The sequence below is a fragment of the Anthonomus grandis genome, chromosome 16 (assembly GCF_022605725.1).
Source record: "Anthonomus grandis grandis chromosome 16, icAntGran1.3, whole genome shotgun sequence".
NCBI lineage: Eukaryota > Metazoa > Arthropoda > Insecta > Coleoptera > Curculionidae > Anthonomus > Anthonomus grandis.
This window is the reverse complement of record NC_065561.1, coordinates 4416490-4441882: the sequence shown is the minus strand read 5'-3', so window position 1 is coordinate 4441882 and position 25393 is coordinate 4416490. Positions and strand designations below refer to the sequence as shown.

General features: G+C 32.8%; 1 protein-coding gene across 7 annotated transcripts in view; it reads right to left on the bottom strand.

Annotated features, from left to right (window-relative positions):
• LOC126745853 (high affinity cGMP-specific 3',5'-cyclic phosphodiesterase 9A) overlaps positions 1–25393 on the bottom strand; it is a 332464-nt gene that overhangs the window by 98951 nt on the left and 208120 nt on the right. Inside the window, exon 1 of one of the 7 annotated variants that reach the window (XM_050453880.1) lies at positions 744–1014. The exons of 5 other annotated variants lie outside the window; for them this stretch is intronic. The gene's annotated coding sequence lies outside the window, so the exon portion shown is untranslated. Of the gene's footprint in view, positions 1–660; positions 680–743; positions 1015–25393 lie in introns of those variants that run through there. One more of the 7 variants, XM_050453882.1, reaches the window with a different exon arrangement.

Genomic DNA, 25393 nt, shown 5'->3' with positions numbered 1-25393 from the left:
AAAGTTAGCTGTTCTGAAACAAATTTTAAGTTTTGTGTTAATTAATCAGAGCCTTTTATACTTGAAAGAATATCTATAACAAAATGTATTATGTTTTTAGTTTTGTTAGAATCAGTTTCGTTACCACCTTAGTAATTTGGCTTGGTTGATGGTTCATACATTTAATTTCCAGTAATTAGTAGGTAACTTAAAGTTTCAGCATTAAAACTTAAGGGAGATCATCTTATTATTAATTCTATCTACCATATTTCCTAACTTATAGAAATTCCTAGTTTTAAAGAGTGACTTTAAATTTGGTATCAAAACAGAAGTAGACTGGCCATGTAAATACGTCTCTAATTTCAAATCATAATAAATAACAATTGCCCAAGTTATTAGAGGACCAGAAGTATATTCTAATTTAAATAATATAAAATTATCAGAATTTGATACTGAAAACCACCCACCCTTAACATTAAAACATTTAAAAACCCTTCAAAATTGCAGAAATATGTCTCCTCTTTATAAATATTAAACTCTTGTTTACTTTGCTCTAGAGCTTGCAAAAGATGCAACTTTTCACAACTAATTTTTTTGAAGTATAATCGGGGTAATTTGGAACAGTTGGGATAGGATTTTCCTTTAATCATGGATTTTTTAAATTAACTAAAATAATTTTACCTGTTATGCGATCCTACTCAGAAATATATTGCAAATTGGATTACCTTTAGGAAAATATAATTCACACAAGTTAGGGTATTTACCAGACACTCAATCGTTTCCCGGCATTGCTGCTAACCATTTGTTTTGCAAATTACTCTCTTTTGGAAAAATAAACACATGAACTTTAGGCCCGCTTTCAGAGTAATTTTCCCGACATCCAGGTGCACAACACTTATACAGCATAGTCAGATTAGTTTATTATAGATTTTAATGTGTAAAAATGAAAAACGAACGGAACCAGTAAAAGCGGGAAGATAAACAACCTGTAGCCCTCAGGCGACTCGCGACTGTCACGCGTCGTGTCGGTAGGCTACTATGTGATCCACAGGATAGGTCGATAGGATATCCATCCCCCTTTAGAAATGAAAGTGAATAGAACGAATGTGTCGAGTTGTTTTAAGTTATCCGCTCGACCGAAAGACGGCGCACACGTCATATATGCCATACATTACAGAACCTGTTTTGTTTCATTCATTCTCCGACAGATAGAGGCACTGTATGTTTTATTATGGGTTTTCCCAATTTGCTTTCGGTTCTGGCTGCAGTGTTATTAATCCAATAAAAAAAATGTGAATATTTTTTTTTATTTGTATTAAGAAAACCTAAGTCTCTCTAAGTGCTTTGATACTTGCAGATCGCAAAATCACGTTCCGCGCCATCTTTCAATCGATCGGACAACCTCAAATCAATCCGACACGAGCATACGTTAAAAGACGAATATGCCCAGCCAATGAGAGCATTCCGGCATTACAGAGGCGTAGCTTGCGTGCCGCCAAAATTCAAAATACGAATTTTTCGATGCCTGTAGTTGAACAGCGAGATTAGGCATCTTTGACCGATATATTTGCAAATATAGGACTTTCTTTTATTAGGCATTTATATTTTAGATGGAAAAAGAAATGCGATGTGCATATATAAGACGGTCAATAAAGAAATATTTGTAGCTGTTATAGATTAGTAAATTAATGATTTTTTTTATACAGTGCTTTCATTTCAAAACGATCCACCCTTAATAACTTTCTCCAAAAAAAAAAAAAAAAAAAAACGTCAAATTAGATATACAGGGAGACGTTTAATTATGGATTTACTGAAGTTCTGTCAATCACCTCCTCACCTCCAGTCTCCTCACTTTAATATGTCATATGGGAACCCCCATCGTGTGATATATCATAGTAAGCAGCGTAAATTCTCTATTCAACGGTACTAAAAAAAATGAAATCGGTAAATGTGTAAGCAAATAGTTAGCGAAAATGTCTAGAAATAATGAATATTTTATTTACGCCAAACTTTGGTATTTTAAATGAATACTTTTAGTGTGGTACCTACATCATTTTAAAATTCTTACATTTTTTATAATAGATCATCAAAAAAAATACAAGCAATTTAGAAGTTAAAATGTGTGGTAACAAACAGTACATCTAGTTCAACCAAATTATTAATTTTTTTAAGTAAAGAATGTGTACCGTTATGTGCGAGAAAAAAGAGTGTCTTCAAATTTTTTGCAAAAATCTTTGCAGTCTTATAACTTTGTATGTGTATTTATTTCACTTATATTTTTTGCGAAACCTACCTAATAGGTACAAAAAAATACTGCAATACCTTACATTTTTAAGGCGTTTAAAAAGCAGGCGATTTATTATTGTTAAAACTGTCAGTTTGACGCGTGCAATTTTTCAATTTTAGTTAAAACAGTGAGTTAATCAAATGGTGTATACGCTAGCTGAAAGAATAGAAATAATTTTCCTTTATGGAGCTCAAGATCGGTGTGCTCGCAGAACCGCGAGAGCATTTAATGAAAGGTATCAAGATAAAAACGTGAGCCATAAATACGTATTAGAATTGATACGAAAATGTGAAGAGACGGGATCGATTTGCAATAAGAAAAAATATGAAAATAGAGTTGTCGATGAAGCATGTTGCCAAGTTGAAGTACTTACTAGGACAATTTGCTATGGATCAAACTTTGTCTATACCAAAGGCCGCAAAACTAACAAATATTTCCACTGATTCCGTACATAAAGTTTAAAAAAAAAAAAGTTCTTTCCTTATAAAATTCATATTCTTCATGAACTCGGAGAAGATGATTTTGATAGGAGAATTCAATTTTGTGAAGTGATGTGCCAGCGAATTGACGACGATCCCCATTTATTGAAGAACATTTGCTTCAGTGACGAATCGACCTTTTTTTAAATGGCCTGGTGAACAGACATAACTGTAGATACTGGGATAATGAAAATCCGCATGTTTTTCAAGAAGACCATACCCAATATCCCCAAAAAATTAATGTTTAGGCAGGAATTTATGGGAATGAAATAATCGGGCCATTTTTTTTTGGAAGAAAATTTGACTGGCGAAATTTATTTAAACCTTTTAGAAAATACAATATACCCTTCCATCATTCAATCTATGGAAAATCAAGTAGATCAACATGGTGCTATATTATTGAATGAAAATAATATACATTTTCAGCAGGATGGAGCTCCCGCGCACTACACTTTGGTAGTTCAAGAGTGGCTTGATGAAAATTTTCGAGAAAAGTGGATTGGCAGACGTGGTGCAATCGAATGGCCTGCGCGGTCTCCGGACCTAACCCCACTAGACTTTTTTCTTTGGGGCTACTTAAAAATCAAAGTTTATAAAACCACACCTGAGAGTATTGAGAATTTAAAAAATAGAATATTTCAAGAATGCAGAGAAATTAGCGGGCAGACCCTTGCCAATGTTCGTAAGGAGTTTGAAAATAGGCTTTTTTATTGTCTTGCTAATAACGACGCGCATTTTGAACATTTAATAAACTTGTTAAAATAAACTTGTTAAACTAATTAAATTTGTTTTTCTACCCTACCGATATATACTTTAATTGCTTCTTGGTCAATTAATTAATTTTTTTTTACAACCATTGATAGCATAATGAATGCCCTTTAAAATAATGTATCATACGATGGGGTTCCCATTTGACATATTAAAGTGAGGTTAGCTAGAGGTGAGGAGGTGATTGACAGAACTTCTTTTTTTTTTTAAGAAAGTTATTAAGGGTAGATCGTTTTGAAATGAAAGCACTGTATATAAAACATGAAACTATCCAAAATTATTGGCATTATTATTAAAGATAACACTTAAAGTTTTTTTGGTATTTTTATTTTAGCTTGTTTTATAGATGTTTTTTATTGTATTGTATTAAAATTTAGTGTGAAATTACTTCTTACATGTTATATTCCTATAATAGGTATCGATAATTTAAAATTTTTATAATATAATAATAATTGTCAATGAACGTCTGAAGTTTATTTAAATAGCCAATTATACATTACTTAGGAGATTGAAATATGTGGATCAGAGAATATCCAGTGGGTGGATGATACAGATTGCCAGGTGATAAACAACTAAAAGTATATGAATTTTCAAGGAAAAACACCATATAAACTTTTATTTAACAACAATTAAAATCAAAACATGTAAAACATATAATCGTAAAAAATATGTGTATGTATTTTAATCTTTATATAACTGTTTAGGCATTGTTTTGATAAAATTCCATGAGTCGCCATAAGAAGTAAATATTCCATAAATATTTTGAGGTAGCTTACTTGCTGAGTAGTTTTCAAAGACAATTTGAAAATAATAGTGATGACAGTTTTGAAATTAAAAAATTCCCATCATATTTATCAAATATCTTAATGTCGACTAGCTTACTGAAATGTTTTAACTATTAGCAAATATACTTTAAATTTTATAATAACATGTTTTATAATAATAATTTTTTAAATAAACTATACTATGGAATCTATACTATATTAAAATGTATTATATTATATTATATCAACAACTTAAAACTAAAATGGTGGAGAAGAAACTAAATCCATCAAGCTTGGTCTGAAAACTAGCACTTCTAATCACAACTGATCCTACAAAGGATTAAAATTTTGGATTAGTTTAGGAATATAAAAATCAATGCAATATTATTACTATTCCTTAAAACCTTAACTAAAATTCTTGAGGGGCATGTTCCATGCGTCTGCTTTCCCCAGACTTAATGTTTCTCATTTTACATGAGCTATTAAATCCTAAAAGTAAACAACAACATTTGCAATTATGTCTGATAACTAAGATTTTATACAACCTCTGGTGTCGCTCCTGTTACAATTGTAAATTATATGTTCCTCTCCATTCTAAAATTTATTTTGGTCTGACAAGCATAATCGACTCCTTATTACTTGTCATAGGAATTTTGAAGAATATTCTCTATAAGAGGTATATTCTTCAAAATTCATAAAATTTAAAAATGATTGTTTAGTCTTTATTTTGTGAATATTAAACAAAAATGTTTGTTTAAACTATGAAAATAAGAAAATGTCCAGGTATAGTAATAATATATATAAATATATATATATATATATATATATATATATATATATATATATATATATACAGGGTGATTGATGGTTGATGGTACCTTAGACGTTTACGGAGAACAGAAAATATTTTTTTTTTTGAAAATTTGGTAACATGGTTTTTAGCTGATGATCTAACGATTAAGAATATTTTTAGCGATGCAGCGTTGCCGCTTATACCAAAAAGTAGTAGCAACTTTGTTATTTTAAATGGAATACCCTGTATATTTTTTTATTATGGATCAGTGCAACCATATTTTAGAGAAAGATATAGTGCGTACTCTTATACATTAGTATGCGTACTCCTAAAAATGTTTGTGCATAAAAGCACCCATCTAAAGACTTTTCAAAAAATTTAAATATTTCCTTTTTGTCTTATAATGTATAGCATAACATGTTTAAAACATGTTTGACTCCTATAACACGATGGAGCGCCAGCTCACTTTTCACTTATTGTCCGCGAGTTTATAAATGAAAATTTTGGAAGGCGCTGGATTGGCCGCGGAGGCCCTGTCACCTGGCCAGCGCGCTCACCAGATTTGAGACCCTTAGATTTTTTTCTTTGGGGGCATATGAAAAGTCTCGTATATGAAACTCCAGTCGAGTCAGAAGAAGACATGGTGGCCAGAATTTCCACAGCTGCTGAAGTAATCCAAACCACGCCTGATATTTTTAACCACGTCAACCTTAATATGGTGCGTAGATACAATAAATGTATCGATCGTGGCGGCCGGCATTTTGAGCAATTAATATTTTAAGTTTATTTTTGTAATACCAATCTTTAATAAAATTTGTTTACGTTTCTAAAATTGTTAATTTGTTGGTTTTTTATTACACTTAAAATCATTTAAACATTTTTTGCCTCAAGGTCATTAAAGTGACAGTTAATTAATTTGAGTACCAATTTAATAAAGTGGCTACCTTAACTTTTTTTAAACATTTATTTTTTATTTACGCCAGATTTTTTTAAAATTGTTTATTAATAATAATAGGTAATTAATTTTTGTACCTCATAACCTGCTTTTCGTCAATTTTCACAAAAACTGTGAAATTTACCATTTACCGACTTTTACTAAGAACACCTTTTTTATGTAAAAAGCATAGGAACATCATAATCTAATGACCAAACGGGCAGAAATTAAAGTCTTAAAGAAATGGGCCTAAATTTACCAAATACCCCCCTGATTCTGAAGCCCCTGGTAAATATTTTTTTATTTAGTAGGTTCAAAAGAATAAACGTACTAACAACAATTTACCTCCCAAAATTGGTTGCGGAAGCTAAAGTAGTTCCGGAGCTATTAAAAAAAAACTAGTTTTTAAAGGTTATTTTCAAAGAGCTCTAGCTCCCTGAGGAAGCTTTTCCGGATCCATGTTTATATGAACTTTTGTTTTTCTTTTGACGTTTTCCATCTGCCCTAGAAGTTTGTAACATGATCAACGGAACACCCTGTATATATATATGTAAAAAGTATATATGTATATATGTATATATTATGTAAAAAGCATAGGAACATCATAATCTAATGCCCAAACGGGCAGAAATTAAAGCCTTAAAGAAATGGGCCTAAATTTACCAAATACCCCCTGATTCTAAAGCCCCTAATAAATATTTTTTTTATTTAGTAGGTTCAAAAGAATAAACGTACTAACAATAATTTACCACTTAAAGGTAAATTATATAAAATATATATAAAATATATATAAAATATATATAAAATATATATATATAAAATATATATATATATATATATATATATATATATATATATATATATATATATATATATATATATATATATATATATATATATATATATATATGTTATCTCGCACAACTCAAGAACCACTTTTTAAAAAAGATCTATTTATTAAATATTAAAATTTAAACGGACATAGTTTCTGCCTATAAATATTCTGTAATTAATCTATATTTTACAATAAAACTTAAACCTATTTATACTAAATCTAACTGCTGACTACGTGAGAACTGTAGATTCCATAATATGGTGTGATCCGATTCAAGGATGCTGACTTAGCGGTTCCCATGAGAAAGGTCGCCCACGTGCATGGGAAGATCCAATATAGTAATGAGCTTAACTGGATGGTTTCTTCCTGGATCGGGTTTTCTGGATGGATGCTGGTTCGTCTCTTGGGGACCAGTCTTTTTAGTAGATCGGTTCCAGGTCTTGGTCGTGGTGGTGAGTCATCGGCTGCAGGAAGGCTTAGTCTAAGGGGCTTGCGACGTCGACACTTGCAGAATATGTACAAAACGATGAGGGTTACTACCAAAATTATTGTCAGGATAGTAAACCAGTGGACATGCTTGGTTATAAAGGGCTCTTCGATTAGCTTCTCCAGTTGCTCGGAGTACTGATTTAGCTTATGTTGAGCCACATTCAGGTCGTCAGCGTTGAGGTTGCTGAGCTTAAGGGGCTTCAGTTCGGGAACATGGAACTTGGTTGGGAAGCTTTTGCAACAGTCGTACGGTATCAAGACAGGATGACTTTTATAGGTAACATTTTTGTAGACTTCTGTTGGGTACTTAGAGTGAACTCTGGTATTGCCAATAAAGGAGTTGCATTCTGGTTGGAGTCTGAGAAGGGTGTTCCTTCGGATGATTTTCGTCGCAACTTCTGTTTTTCCACACTGGATGGTTATTGGTAGAGGTCCTGAGACGGTTATTAGCCAGTAGTTTTGGTCCAACTCTTGCACATGATAGTCTGACGTCTGGAGAATGGAAGTTTGACAAGTGATCGGTAACTGGTTACTCTGCCTCAGTAGCTGTGCCTCACATATTGCATCGCTATGTATGGGATATTGTAGGAGGTTGGAACAAATGTAGCTATTGATTTGAACCAGTTTGCAGTTATCCAGGCTTGGAGGTAAAATGTACAGTAGAGAATCGTCATCACGCGCAATGTATTTATTTATTGTTGGAATTACATGAGAGAGACCTGTTCGATTATCCAAAATGGGGATAGGAAAGTTTCGGTATAGGGTATAGGTTTCAGGTTGAAGTAATGGAATGTTAAGCACAAATACTATTTTGTTTTCAGTTTGAAAGGCTTGCAATTCTATTACATCAAGATACTGAGCAGCATATTGAAGGTAGGTGGGGAACGGTAAATTATTCTTTGAAAGAGATCGCGAGACTTCTTGTAGAGAATTGATCAAATCCCTTGGGTTTATGATTGAGCTATGTAAAATCTTTAGGCGAGCAAACGTTACGGAGTTTAAAAGATCGTTTAAATAACTTTCTAAATAAACATAACTTTCCATTAAAAACTCGCAAAGCTCTAAAGTTTTTACTAGGCTTTCATAAAACTTCAATGTATCTGAAATGTCTATCATTGATGTTTTTATTTCTTCAATATCGTGATTGAATGTTAATTCATCTATTTGAATTTTTTGCATGGTTGAATTAAACTTTTAATAACTGACGTCGTTACCGATATTTGGTTTTTTAACAGGGTTTCAAGTTCTCGTTCATCGTGCGATAGTTTGTCTATGCATTCATTAAAATATTCGCCGTCAGACGAATCTAAGTTGCCGGTTATTGATTTAAAGATACTACCTATTCCGTTTATTAATCCGCGTTTGATTCGATAGGTATAGTCTTTAGTACCAGCCGTAACTTCTGACAATTTAAGATTAACAGAGTCAGCGATTCTTGAAAGAAGACTAAAATGAGTTTGAACAATACTTTTAAAAGCGGTAATACGGGGAGAAGAGTCAGCCGTTAGGTCAGAGAGGATAGAAAGTAATTTATCATTATGATTAATGGCTTGCCTTATGGGCTCTAAATCTTTGTACACAAGCAAGGTCCATTTATTATTCGACACTCTTACTTTTCCTTCTTCATGGAAAAATATGCCAACCGTGTTATTTACAGGCGTAAGCAGGAATTGAGTGACCGCTGCTGGGATCAGCAAGAGAAATCTGAAATAAAATAGGACTGTTCTAGTCATAGTATGGCTTCAAACGATCAAAATTGACTTTAGAAGTCTGATTAGTGATTAAATTTTTTAATTTTTCAGAATTTTGATAAACTTCTAACACTTCGAAGGGGCCATTAAAGAGGTTTTGCGCTTTGGTGGTGATTTGCGACTCTTTGATATAAACTTTTTGTCCTACTTGATATTCTGATTTATTTCTATTTACAAGGCGGTCAAATCGAATTTTGGCTTTTTCTTTCTTGTCGTTAGTTCGAGAGCGAGCGAGTTTGTAATAATATTCCATACGATTATTTAAATCTCGGACATATTTCGTTATTAACTGCTCTTGATTGTATAAGGTTTCCGGTGGTCTGCTGGACGTGTGACCAAAAATAAGCTCGTAGGGTGTAAACCCATGAGTTTTATTTTTGTTGTAGCAGATTACCGCATACGGCAGAACATTAAAAGGATTTTCATCAGGGTGTTCAGCGCTATGGGCTCTAATCATTTCAGTCAGCGTCGCGTGAAATCTCTCAAGCGAGCCATTTGACTGGGGGTGGCTTACACTGGAAAACGTTAGTTTGATATCATAAAGTTTACCAAGATCTTTTAAAAGGCTATTGTCAAATTCTCGCCCTTGGTCAGCATGGATCCGCAAAGGGGTATCGTAGTGTTGAAAAAATAATAATAGTGTATTAACTACAGAGGATGCCTTTTTATCTAGTAGGGGGTAGGCTTGCGTGAATTTAGTTAATTCGTCCCTAATAGTTAATGCATAATTTCTAATCGGATATTCAAAAAGATCTATGTTTAATCTTTCAAACGGTGTTTTGGGGGTTTCAGTGATTACAAGGGAAGTACTAAGATTTTTTCTATAAATTTTTACCTTTTGACAAATATCACATTTTTTTATAAAAACTTCTACATCGCGAGTTAAACCAGGCTAGGTATATTTTTCTTTTATACGCCTGACTGTTTCGTTTATGCCACGGTGTAGGTTATTTTTCCCTGTGTGGTATTGATTTAAGATGATAGGGATTTGGTCTTGATCTGGTGTTAAAACGATGCCTTGACATATTCTTAATTTAATATCTTTGTCGACAAAGATATACGAAAATAATTCGAGAACCGGTAGGTTAAGATTATTTTCAACACAATAAGTTTGAGTAAGGTCAAATTCATTACTGCACGTGTAAAGAGCATAGAAAAGGTGTTGAGCAATTAAATCTTTATTAGCTGGCAAAAGAAAAATAAAATATTTTCGATTTTTTACACTTGTGCTTGACAGGATATTAACTTTATGAGTTTCAAATTCGATATTCTCTTCGAGTAAATCGTCCATTATTTTATAATGCAGATCTTCGAGTTTAGTTTGACAAAAGAAACTTACGATGGTTTTGTGTGATTTGTCTAAAAGTTGTGAATTAGAAATTTCGATTTTTGAATAATCAATAATCGACTGAGTACTGTATAAATTTACGAATCTATTGTAGTCTTGGGTCATTTCTTTATCGTCATCATCGGGTTCATTTTCATTGGAAGGAGGTGTTTCTTTACTAGTAGAGGGCTGGTCTTCATTGGCGGCAAGGATAGTAATATTTGATTAAAGATCTATACAATCCTTGACATGATTAATTTTTACCCTTGAAAGAGCGTCCGCATTTTTGTTTATTTTACCAGGCTTATATTCGATTTTATAGTCGTACTCCTCTAGTTTTAGGCGCCAACGAGCTAATCTACTGCCGGGATCCTTGATTGAGAAAAGCCAAGTCAAAGGACGATGATCAGTAATTAGAAGAAACTTACGACCGTAGAGATACGGGCGGAAATGTTTCACAGCCCAGACGATGGCTAAGAGTTCTCTTTCAATAGTGGAGTATCTCACCTCAGCACTACAGAGAGTCCTTGATGCATAGGCTATTGGGAGGTCCTTTCCTACAGGTCCTTGTGAGAGTACAGCTCCAATAGCGAAGGCACTAGCATCGGTTGTCAGAAACAAACGTTTCCTCAAAATTTGGGTATATAAGAATTGGATCGGATACAAGAGACTTTTTAAGATCGTTAAATGAATTTATACACTCAGAATCAAAATTAAAAGAAGTGTATTTCTGTAAAAGAGTCGTCAGAGGTTTTGAGATTTTGGCGAAATTAGGAATAAAGCGTCTGTAATATCCCGCCTAATATAAAGATATAATATAAAGACCTAAGAAAGATTTGACATCCTTGGTGGTGGTAGGAATGGGAAACTTCTGGATACACTCAATTTTAACAGGATTGGGTTTAACGCCGTCCTGAGTGATGAGATGTCCCAAATAGGCGACTTCCTTCCTAAGAAATTCGCACTTGTCAGGCTGAATCTTTAAATTTGCCTTATGAAGACGTTTGAAAACCTCAGTAAGTCTAGCGATGTGCTCATGAATAGTAGGCGAATAAATTATTATGTCATCCATGTAAACCAAGCAGCGTTCGTTCTGGATACCAAGAAGAATGTTGTCCATAACTCGCTGGAAGGTAGATGGAGCATTCTTCAGGCCAAATGGCATTCGGACGAATTCAAAATGACCATTTTCTACAGAAAAAGCTGTCTTGGGAATGTTGTCTGGATTTATCTCGATCTGATGAAACCCTGAAGCGAGATCGAGCGTAGTGAAGTATTGACATTTCCATAACTGGTCGAGAAGATCGGAAATATTCGGAAGAGGATACTTGTCTCCAACGCTGAGCTCATTGAGTTTACGGTAATCAATCACCACTCACCATTTTTGTTCTCCAGAGGCGTCAAGTTTTTTGGGTACGACCCATACGGGGGAAGACCAAGGAGACGTCGAGGGGCGAATGATATTTTGATCGAGCATTTTACCAATTTGCTTTTTAACTTCTTCCTTATGTACCTGGGGGTAGCGATAAGATTTTGTGAAGACAGGTCGAGCATTACTGGTATCGATACTATGTTTGATTTCGCTGGTGAACGTTAGTTGGTCACCTTCAAGGTAAAATATGTCAGAAAAGTTTAGACATACATCAGTAACAAGTTCCTTTTCTTCGTCATTTAAATGTTCAAGTCGAAGTTGGTCTCGTATTTTGGCTTTACGATCAAGGCTTTTTTTATTGGGTTTTGAGTTAAAGTTTAAAATATTTTCTTTACATTGGTCTATGTCAACATTAAATGGTTCTATTTTGAGTTCTGAAAAATCAACTGTTTTTGGTATGGCATTAGCATTAACTATGGTGGTTAAAAATTCACCACATTCGTTGACTCTGACCATTGCATTTGGTAACCTAACTTTATCTTTTACATCAGAGTATAGTAAGGCATCAGTATTAGACAAGTTACACTTGAGTTTCAAAATTTTCTCTGTCCGGGGTTTGAAATTAAAATGAAAAAATTAAATTGAAATTAAATTTACAGGTGCTGTCTTGTGCTGAGAATTTTCTGCACTTGATTTTATGTTTTCAACTTTATGCAGGGGAATAGTTTTAGAGTTTATTAGCTGTTTTGCATTTAAATCTATTACGCATTCATAACGTTCAAGAAAGTCTAATCCTAGTATTCCATCAAAATCGATATCGAGGTAGTAAATATACACCTTATGTGGCTCTCCAGGGCCAAAGGAAACAAGGGTAGATTCTTGAATTGTTAATTTTTGATCCGTAATACCTTGGATAGTAAAGTTTTCAGGGAATCTTTTGGGTAAATTTTGAGCCGTTTTTTCTTTAAAAATTGAAATGCCTGCACCAGTGTCAATAAGTAATTTAAATCTATTTGATGCATCATTAATATAGTAAAGGTTTTCAGAATTTACAGTAAGTAAGGATTTTAAATGAAGTGTTGTTCCGGAAAGTTTAGGTTTGGGTCCATGTTGTCCAGATTTAGGGTCTGTATCTGCGACTGAAGTTCGGCTACTGTGTCCTGGGTGTTGCTTTCTGGGGGTTGGCTGGTAGTTGGAAGCGTGAGAAAATCCTGATAGTCATTAGTATGAATAGGAACATTAAGAGAATAATTATAGTAATCGCCAGAATTTTCAGCATAGGATTGATGATCCGACTCGTGTTGCAAAGAGTAATTCGGGTCGTATTCCTCCTGGGGTTGTTCATAGTGCACATGGTGTGTCCTCTGCTGCGGCTGGGAATACTGGGGTTTGTTTGGACTAAAGAAAGGACGATTTTGGACCTGATTTGGATTAGCATTTCCAAAATTCCTGTTCTGGTTTCCATTGTTGGTTCTCCATTGTTGTTGCAAAAAACTATTTCCATTTACACCTTGTTGTGGTTGATGACGGAAATTTGGTGGGTTAGGATTATGACGTTGAAATGCCTGTGGGTCACCATAAGAAGGCGAGTTAAAACGACATTGATTGGTAATATGACCAATACGACTACAAATTCCACATTTAGGCAATTGTGTTTGCCTTGGCATCATTGGTTGAGTTGTTGGCCTCTGCATAGGGGGTTTCGAAATTTTCTGATTCTCAAAATATGAAAGCTGAAGCTCCCTACGGATTCTGGATTGGGCTTCTAAAAGTGTAGAAGAGTTGCTAGCTCGAATGAGTTGTCCTAGACGGTGTTCCAGACCCGTTAGCAAGGTATTTAGAGCCATAGTCTCAATTAATGTGGTTTGTGCTAATTTTTGTACTTTAGTTGTTAATAAAGGTGATTTTTGGATGCACGGATGCATTTTTGCGTTCAAAACTTGTAAACGGTTAAAGAATGTAAGTGGCGATTCGCCCGGTAGTTGCTTAAGGCGTTGCAGGTCTTGTATAAGCGAAGACAAGTCTCTTGAGTCACCAAAATGTAAATTCAAGAGTTGTTTAATTTCAATATATGACATGGGGTTACGCGAACTAATTAATTGCGCTGCCCTACCTCTAAGTTTATTTTTAATATGAATGACTAAAAATACTTTTTGTTGTGCATTTGCCATATCGTATGCGCAGTCGCACGCATTAATAAAATTGCTTAAAAAAATTTGATCACCCTCAAACTCGGGTACAATCGAAAATATTTTAGAGAGCTTATAAGGCTCTACCTCAACACTGATGTTCGCATCTTGAAAACGTTCTTGACCTTGTTCGGTCATTTTGTTAAATTTACTTAAAATGCAAAAGAAAATATACCAATTCAATTACTTGAGTACGTTAAGGAAAAATTGATTAAAGTTAAGTATCTAATAAATTTTATTTTATTTCAGGGAATAGGTTCAAGGACAAATATTTTTGAAAAATCGAACAGTTTCGAATTATCAAAACACAAAAAAAATAATAATAATAAAAATGTTTAAAATCAATGAAAAAACAAATAATATAAACGAGACGATTCTTTACTTACAAAAAATAATACTCCATGAGAGCCGTGTTCTCGTTCGACTGCCAGGTGGTTAAAATGCTTTTGTTCCTCCTGAAGACGTCCCAGTTAGACTTCTCTTGGCAGGTTCTTCTGTTAAGGGATGGAATCCGCCGCTACTAGTGGGAATTCTCCTGTTCTAATAGCGTTGACAGATCCTACCGACTGCGCCAAATTGTTATCTCGCACAACTCAAGAACCACTTTTTAAAAAAGATCTATTTATTAAATATTAAAATTTAAACGGACATAGTTTCTGCCTATAAATATTCTGTAATTAATCTATATTTTACAATAAAACTTAAACCTATTTATACTAAATCTAACTGCTGACTACGTGAGAACTGTAGATTCCATAATATGGTGTGATCCGATTCAAGGATGCTGACTTAGCGGTTCCCATGAGAAAGGTCGCCCACGTGCATGGGAAGATCCAATATAACATAAATATATATATATATACATATAATTAATGATATTACCCTAATAAATATATAAATATATACGCAGCAACGTAAACAATAAATATATACAAGCAAACTTGTTAAGGTATTAGCCGGGTTGCCGTACAATTTTTCGGTCTAGTATGAGCGGTCAAATTCAAAGTTTAAAAAATAAAAATAAGTAATACTTTATTTTATAATAGATTTCTTATTAAATTTTTTGGCCGTTTAGTTTAATGTTTGTCTTTGATCAGTAAAATGGCTATTCAGTGTTGCATAGCTAAAAAGAGATTCTAAAAAATATCTATTTTTAAGGCGAAACAAACAATCGAAAATCTGATCCAAGAGTAGGATTTTGGTGACTTCAACTAAAGTGCCAATATCTCGAAAACCATCGATTTTTTACTAAGGTCATTTTATGTTTTTCTGGGTGCTTCATCAGCCCCTTCAGTATTATCGTTGACTTTTCGGACACCCTGTATATATATATATATATATATATATATATATATATATTCCATAAATTTTAAGCCTCTTTATTTGCGGATGGTGAAATATATGAAAGGTTTGAATTAAGTTAATTTTTTTTAATGATTTGTTTTATTTATTTGCCATTTTAAGCTATTACTATTTTTACTTTATAAATAAAATGTCCGTAAAGAACTTAATATGTTCAAAGAATCTATTTAAACAAATGAAAGCTAAAAAATTTCAAAATTTCAGAAAGGCACCACATAACTCTAATAACATTCTTTCTAAGACCAAAGATTTTAATAAAAAAACATTGATCGATGCGAAACTTTTTAAAAGATAAGGCTAAATTTACATCAAACTGAACAACCAGAATCAGCAGAATCAAAAGAGAATAATATTGATACTAAACTAAAAAGTGATTGTGGCTATTCGGAAGATGTCGGAAAATTTTCATTTAAAATATATTATATGCGGATTTCAACATACTTTCATTTATACATTTACATACATTTCATACATTCAATTATAGGCGGATTTACTAAATAATAATGTAAAAAAGTTGCTAATAAATTATCTTAAAAACTCGTTTATCGCAAAATGGAAAAATTAGGCTTAACAATAATTATACTTCTTGCGGTGCTCTAGGTCAAGAAAATATTAATTTCGTATAAATGTTAATAATAGACGAAATTTTCGTCGAGGTCATCATAATAGAGAAAAAAAAATTGTTTCGAGGAAAAGCCCTATCAAAATCGGGTTTTTCGAGCCTAAAAATGTACATACATATTTTTGGGTCGAATGGTTCTAACTTTGTAAGTTTAGTTTATAAAGAAAACAAATATTTATTTTTACTAAATACAGGTGCATCAGTAAGTGTAATTTTCCATAAACATAAACCTAATATTGGTATATATTTATATATTTATATTTATATAAATATATAATATATAAATATTTATAAATATATAAATATATACCAACATGCTGAAAGTGTTGACTATACAAAACAAACAAAAATAAATGGCATTTCTGGGTCACTGGTAGCATTCAGTTCTGCTAGTATATAATTGCACGTAAATACCGTAAACCTGATGACTCATAAGTTTTTCTTAGGGAATGAATTCCAAACAGTTATACGTGGATTATCAGGATTTGATTTTTTTTAAAAATATGGAACCAATATAAATTAAGAAAAATGTCTGTTTTCTTCATGGGTAAATAATAAGAAGGTTGTGATACCTATAAAATCTAAAAAAATTTAAATTATGTAATTTCACCTAGTGAGCTAGGTCAAGGGATTTTTGTCGCTGAAATTATAGGTAAACTAAATTTAAATAAAATGATTCCTGTCAAATGACTCACGATAAAGAAGTAATTTAAAAAAAATTAATCCAAAAATTGAAAAATTAAGCAATTATGACATATGCCATTTTACTGGGAGCTTAGATGAAAAGTCAGTGGACCGAGTTAATAAGATATTGGATTTAGTGTCACATCTTAATGAAGGAAAACAATTCTCTATTCAGCAAATAATAGCGAAATATGCTAAAAACTTTTATTTACAAAATGATCCTTTAATAACTTGTAATTTTTATAAACAGAATATTAGGTTAAAAAGGATGTAAAAGCTGTTTATGTAAGACAATATCGTTTATCCCATTCACAAAAACAAGAACTTCGCGAACAGGTTAATAAAATTTTAAAAGACGGTATAATAGAAAAAAACTAAATCACATTCGTAAAAAAGGATCATTTTACACACTTACATGAATAGCTACGTGTAAGACACGTGGGGTTAATGTGTAAATATTGTAAACTATTAAGAGTATTAAGCAACTATAATATGTATTGATGCGATTAGTTTAAGTGGATGACATAAGGGAAATAAGTAAGTAATAACAATTGTTGGAACCGTTTAATACTATAATAAAATATATTCTAATTTGGAACATGGTAGAAAATGGTTGTTTTGTTTGCCCATCTTTGGACTATTCCCTGTAGCTACTGACGAAAAATATTACACCCCGCTTGGGTGATCGAGCGGATAAAACGATAATTTCTAAAAAATACTTTCTACTATATATCCATTTCAGTTCCGCCACTTGTCCAAAACGTGAAGCACGTTGAATAGATTTTATTAAATGAATTATACTATGTGAAAATCTAAAATATTTCCTATATTATAAAATGTAACTATGAGTAAAAAAATTAAATCTCGGTTTGTAATGTCATTTTGTTTTTCTGTATGTCATATGCCGGCATGTCAATAATTTAATTTTCTTGTAAAATATTTGATATATATACAGGGTATCCCACAATCAACGTCATAGGCTGTAACTTTTATTTTTAAATATATTTTTTTTAATATACCACCATCCAAACTTACTTAAAAAAACTACCCCCGACAAATTTATTCCCTAAAATCTACCCCAACTTTTTTTTCAAATGGCACTACCATTATTTCTTCTTATGTTTGGAATGCTTGTAAAATTATTAATTCAATTTCAGAAAAAAATAATGTGTAAATATCAACGTAAGGCACAGGATATCTTTTATTGATTTTCTTATTAGTTCACTCATGCCTTTGTTAAAAAACTTCTAGTTATTAAATCAATCTTCTAGTTATTAGTATTATTAGCAAATCTTCAAGTTATTAGTATTTAGTTTATTATTATTTTTTAGTTTATGTTTCTTATATATATATATTTTTTGTTTTTTTTTTATTTTTTGTTAATTTATTTATTTGATTTTTATTAGTAATAGTAAACTTTTTTTGTTTGTTTGCATGCTTATAATACATTGCCTTTTATTCATTATTCCAGCGGTTTCCTCTAACAATGGTCTGGCTTCTTCGGCGTCGAACTTTGGTGATATTTATTTACATAATTCATTTGCATTCCAAAATAGGAATGAATATGGGCACACTTTATGTTCATTTCTATTTGTTGTATTTTTTTCCTATACTGCTCCTAATTTTATATCCCTTAAAAATCAGAAAAGTTCTGCTTGGCTTAAAAAAGAAAATCAAAGATAATAAGCTTACCAACATATAGGTAAAAAACTTTAAAAAACTTTGAAAAAGAAAATAATTTTGTCGCACCATTGTTAATTATAAATTGTTTGTTATCGGGTAAAATAACAAAGGACTATGTAGATTTAAAAATAACATTTATTTTGTAAGTAAACAACTTAATTGCCGAGTATAAATTGGCTATCCTAAAAACTATAACCTGTTATTCATATTTGTTCCTAGATAAGCAAATGTGTCATTGTTTACACCCAATATGGTTAAAGGAATCGCCAAGCCAGAAAGAAACATAAACAAGCTTGATGGACGGATATTATTTTAAACAATCTCCACATTCGGCCACTCCTGAAGTATTTGCGACCCCGCAAACCTTTTGACTATCCGACATTCTCGGAGTACGTCATGGGGACCCAGATTGCCGTCCCTCGGATGACCTTCATCAACATAAAGCTTCGCCATGGTGCACTAGTCCGCTTATTTCTAGTAGTACACTGGACTACAGAAGTTACGAGACTACTGATGTCTTAACGGAGCATACTAAACCAAAGCGACATACTGAGTTACTATTTTGCCTTAGTATGCTAATCTACTACTAGCTTTTAGCATACTGGGCTATGCCCTCTAAACAGAGCATTTACTAGGTCATATGTTTAGCGCACTGGGAAATAGTGCGTTCCCAGGTCACTAGACTGAGGTGGTTCACTGGACCACTTCACTGGTTTATAGAAGGTGAAGGACACCTTCAATCTGTCAATTGGCCAAATCGACTATTTTCTAACATGAGTAAATTAAATTCACTCTAGGATCCAAACTAGTTTATCTGTTTATCTCTTTTATCATATCACATGCCATAAAATAATACTTCCTTGTTACAAATAAAACTAAACTGTAAAATACTAAATTTACGTACAAACTTAACATTATCAAAAGATAATAACCTTGGCCCTTTTATATAGTATTCAGATACTTAACAATTTAAGAACTACTTAGTTTTTCTGGGTAAACTCTAGTATATCCACTTAACATTTATGTTAAACTTCAACTCTTAAATGGTGTGATGCATAACAGTCTAAGACGGTGACAAGCCACCATACTGCTAAGCTTCCTTTTATCCCTAGTAAAAGAAATTACTCTGTATCATTCCCTAACACTTCAACAATCTTCACTGGTCCTATAAATTTGGGTACAAGTCTGCCAATTCTTAGTCCTTTTAGTCGAGTCAAATTTCATTTTCAACTTAGGGCGTAAAGCCATAAAGTATTTCGCTTGGGCTAATTCCTGTCGAAGCATTCTGCGTAGAATTTATATCATGTACTCTGAACAAATGTGTCTCCCAGTTATTATGTTCACCGTCTACGCTAGAACGAAGAGAGTGTAAAATTGTCTTATTAAAGCATTCTACTTGTTCATTACTTGAGGTGATGGCTACACCGTTTTTTATATGTTTTATGTTATATTTACCACAAAAGTGTTGAAACTCCTTACAATCAAAAGCTTTCCCTCCACTTGTAATTATTCTTTTGGGAGTTGTCTATCTTTTCGCATGCGAATTTGATACAAATTGGTATTTGGCACAGCTTCCAGCTAGACAAACTTCGTAAAAACATTATTATCCAAAACTATAATCAAAATGTGGGTATTTCCAGATTCCGTTTGACAAAAGGGGCCTATGAGCAGTATGTAAGGTATTAAATGATTCTGCATGTTTTTCTTTTTTTCAGGATGTAATTTGCCTTTAATTTTCCCGTCTTTCCTTTTGAAACGATGCATGATATATAGTTTCATACATATATCTTTATAAAGATCTTCATGTCATTAAACCAATAAGTCTCATTAACAGCATTCAAAACACGTTGCCGTCCTGGGTGTCCATTTTTACAACTCTCCATCTGACATCTCTAGGGATGAGATTATTTTTGGACTACCGTTAATATCTTTACACAAATTATCTTCATTTATGATTTAACCATTTTAAGCTGTCTAGCAACCTATCATTCTTATACCTCGTCGGATTTGCACTGTAAAATCGTAGTCCTGCATTGCCACCCACCATCGGCCTACTCTTGGGGACAAATCTTTTTTGGTCCACGTTTGTCGTATTGCATTAGAATTCGGGATTATAGTAAAATGTCGACCATAAAAAAAATTTCGGCATCGTTTAACATTTTTAAATACTGCTAGGGTCTCCAACTCGTAACTGTGATATCGTGTTTCTGCATCCAATGTGTGTTTACTCATGTACGCTATTGGGATCCCATCACCTTGTTGATTAACCTTGTAATAATCACTTGTAATAAAATCCCTGCAATACCATCCTTACTTGCACCGGTCTTTCCTTTTGAAACGATGCATGATATATAGTTTCATACATATATCTTTATAAAGATCTTCATGTCATTAAACCAATAAGTCTCATTAACAGCATTCAAAACACGTTGCCGTCCTGGGTGTCCATTTTTACAACTCTCCATCTGACATCTCTAGGGATGAGATTATTTTTGGACTACCGTTAATATCTTTACACAAATTATCTTCATTTATGATTTAACCATTTTAAGCTGTCTAGCAACCTATCATTCTTATACCTCGTCGGATTTGCACTGTAAAATCGTAGTCCTGCATTGCCACCCACTACTCCCAGTACTCTTGGGGACAAATCTTTTTTGGTCCACGTTTGTCGTATTGCATTAGAATTCGGGATTATAGTAAAATGTCGACCATAAAAAAAATTTCGGCATCGTTTAACATTTTTAAATACTGCTAGGGTCTCCAACTCGTAACTGTGATATCGTGTTTCTGCATCCAATGTGTGTCTACTCATGTACGCTATTGGGATCCCATCACCTTGTTGATTAACCTTGTAATAATCACTTGTAATAAAATCCCTGCAATACCATCCTTACTTGCACCGGTCTGTACCTGGGTCTCGCAATCACGGTTAAAAATGGCTAGAACTGGTGCATTTATTAGTGCAGTTTCAATATTATCGAACGCAGTTTAATCCTCCATCCAAAGCCATATTTTATTCTTCTTTAATAGTAGGGTTAATGGTCTCGCTTGAATTGCAAATCCTTTTACAACCTTCCTAAAATATGAGCTGAAGATGGCGCTATACTTCCTTTTTTATTACGGTTCCTAAATATTTCACAGAACTTTTCAAAAAGCTACACTTTTTGAGGTTTAAAGTAAGTCCAGCTTTACTTAAAACTTTCAAGACTTCGTCTAGGCATTCTAAACCTTATTCTTCTGTTTCCTACATAATTAAAATGTCATCTAAATAGACCGGTACATACTTAAGCTGTTTTGATTGTTCTTTGGAACACGGCCAGAGCGTTAGAAAAGTCCAAAAGGGATATGATTGTAATGATAATGGCCATCAAAAGTAATTAAAGCTGTATATTTCTTAATATCATCTGCCATTCGAATCTGGTGGTAACCAGATTTTAAATCTAATGTGGTAAACGCAGCATTATTTGATATCCTATCTAGCAAATCTATGATTAAAGGTAGTGGATATTTGTCTTTTACTGTAATATTATTTATTTTACGCGTTTACGGTAATCGACAATTATATAAGTATCACATGTATTCTTTTCAACCAACAGGAATGGACTACTATAGGCTGATGTAGTGGGCTCAGATCTGAATAATATTTTTCTCTAGCAGGTCAAAGGAACTTGGTTCCTTTCAAATAACAAACAATACGGCTTGTAACTGATTGGATGACAGTTCAGATGAGTTATGTATGTATTTCTAAATCAATGTTACTTAGTAGAGAACAATTGTCTCCAAAACAGGTAGCGTATTTTTATGTAATACTATCAACACGATGATCCTGTATGATATCCTTACCTGTATTATTATTTATGCCACGAGCTAAACATCTTAGATCTTTAGATCCTAAATTCATAACAACTAAAATACCTTTTGAGTCGCATAAATTTACGTTGTTCGTCAGCACAATCAACATAGATTTACGAAGATGTGACGACCTTGTAACTATTACATCGTTATCATTTACTGAGGCGACAACAACCGATATAAAATTAACACCGGATTTTATATCCATGTTATCGTGAAAACAAAGTTTTATGGTTTTTTGTTATTTAATATTTGTGAATTAATACTCGGTAAACTATCAAGCACATTTTGGTCCGACAAAGAATTTCAATTTCAAAGTTTTTTCAAGCAAACATCATCTATTTCAATATATGCGGTTTGTATCCCTATAGATGAGTACCTACATAGTATCTACATAGGCCGGTAAGAATTGATTATTAATCAGTGCCGTTTTATAATACTTCCTACGAAAGTTTCATACTCGCTTGGTTATAATATCATGTTTTTGCATTTCCACGTAGTTTGTTAACCATGCAAAAAATGCGAGCCTTCTCCTCCCATTCAAATACGTCACCAATGGAGTCGTGTTGTTTATCCACTGAGATACGTTTATAGTGTCATCGAAACTACTATTAGAGTTTGGCACACTGTCAATTTTACCTTAATAACCACTACTTTTGTCACGTAACTTTTTCTTTAGGCTCATTATCTGACGCCGTAACTTTTTATTTTTTACGGCGATTACTACAACTACTGCTCCTGCTATAAGTTAACGACTCAAGTCCCCAGTATAAACTAACTATCCTAAAAACTACATTCCTATTTTCTTCATAGCTCAGTAAATGTGTCATTTTTTACACCTAATATGGTTAAAGGAATCACCAGAAAGAAACATAAACAATCTTGATGAATGGATATTATCTTAAAAAATCTTTACACTATATAATAATCCTCTTTCCTCTTTCATCATTAAAACTATAATAGAAATTTTAAAATATGAACTCATTAATTAAAAATACTGGAGCGAGAAGAAACTTACTTCGAGTAATTCCTGCATATTCCTAGACTTTACGGTTTCCAAAAATTTATAAACATGACATTCTCATTTATCCTGTCGTTAGTTTCATAAACATATCCATTTCAAATCTTTCCTCCTCCTTAAATAGTCTTTTCTCTTCTTGTTTCAAGGATAAACCTGTATATTGCTATAAAAATTCAACGGTTTCTTTTACAAAAAATAAAATAATCTCCTTCTCCCAACCATTCTCGAGCCGGCCAACATAAAGATTTTGTCAAGCACGTCGTGCTAGCGAGAGACAGTGGCGTAGCTTATTAGCTAATAGAAATAGGCTTTTTTGAGCTGTTTGTTTTAGTCAATTTTTAAAGTAGCAATTTTGTTTTCACAAGTTTTGAAGCCAATTTTGCCTATTACATATCTATCAATTAATTAATAATAATTAAAAAAATAAAAAAACGCATAGGGAACATTCATTATAATCACGTATTTTTCTATACGTCGATAATTTTGTGTAAAAATTTACTTGGTTGCGCAGGCATTTGCTGCTTTACAAGCCGAATCTCGTCAAAAAAGTAAACAACTAATTTTATCATTATTAATTAGTTATTTTTATTATTAATAAAGTTTTATAAAATAAATTTAAACTTTATTCTTGTACAATATTTAAGTAACTTTTATATAGAGAGTAGCTCTTTATATCCAACCTTTCCTATTTTTTTGATAGCGGAATATGGTTTTTTATTTCCGTCAATAAGCTAATTCTTAAAATATTTTTTTTTTAGTTACATTATTAGAACAATATTTATGATATAGATATAGAAAAGATATAACTATGTGTCATCAGGTACGTAGCACAAAACGGATTAAATGCATAAATAGGCAGGCTTGCTCTTAATATTGAAAAATGTAAAAGGATACCAATTTCTTTGATGAGAAATTAGCTTCGATTATACATTCAACTGTACAATTCTTTCTAACTGTGATAATGTTCGTGATTTGGATGTCACTATTGACAAGAGGCTTAATTTTTGCAATTATATAGATAACATCATAAAGTCATCTTTAAAATTTCTTGCTGTCATTATAAGAGAGACAGACATGCGACTTCACTAATATATGATTAGAATCATCTTGCCTAATTCCCTCATAAAATCGCAATTACTTGATGCGACTCCACTCTGGTATGCAAACTATACCGGGTGGTGCGTTGCCGAGCGGAAGATAGGAAAACCCATGTAAATTTTAAGGGAGTCAATTATTAGCTTCCCTGTACATTTTATAGAAAAAATGTAAGATAACTTTTTGAAGAGACCAATCTGGCAAACCCTTGTGCAAAGTTTAAACAAATTTTAATAAGCGAATCTTAAATTATTTAATTAAATGTAATTGCAAAATTAGCAAATTTTCGGTTCAGGTAAAACCAAACGGTCACCAGTAAAATGAATATTGTCACTGACGTGAGGAAAAGTGTCAATAAATCAGTGACAGTCGATATTTGAAAACAAGTATGAATTATTCAATCGACGAAAAAATAGCCATAATTAAGTGGCATTATGCGGTAAACAGATTTAGAGCAGTATCTGAAATGTTTTCAGTTTATTTCCCCACCAAGCCCATTCCGTCCATTTCAACTATTAAACGTATTCTCAATAAGTTCGAGTCCAAAGGTACCGTAATAAATAATTGTAAATGTTGAACTTAGGATATCGAAAACAGAGCCGAAGAAAGAGAGAACAGAGATCTTGGTTATGTATTATGATGGTAAGTACGAGGGTTCTTGGGCAAGAGGTAAATAAATATCATACAACGGTATTGTGCAGTTTAAAAAAAACACAAATATTATTCGTGTAAAATGACGTCACTTTGTTCATACTCGGACACAATATCCCCAAAAAACAAATGTATTCGTGGGAATTATCGAACACCATATCATTGGACTCTTTTTTATAGATTATAACCTAACAGCTAAAACCTATTTGGACTTATTTCAAAATCAAATTGGACCCGCCTTGGAAGAAGTTGTTCAGGAAGATCAAATGATCTGGTACCAAATGGATGGTTGCCCGGCCCATAATGCCCGTATAGTTAGAGATTGCTTGGAAAATGCTTTTAACGGCAATATTATTGGTCCACGGTACCGGATACTTTGGCCAGCCAGGTCACCTGATCTTTCACCGAATGACTTCTTTTTGTGGGGTCATTTATAAAAATGTAAAATTTAAT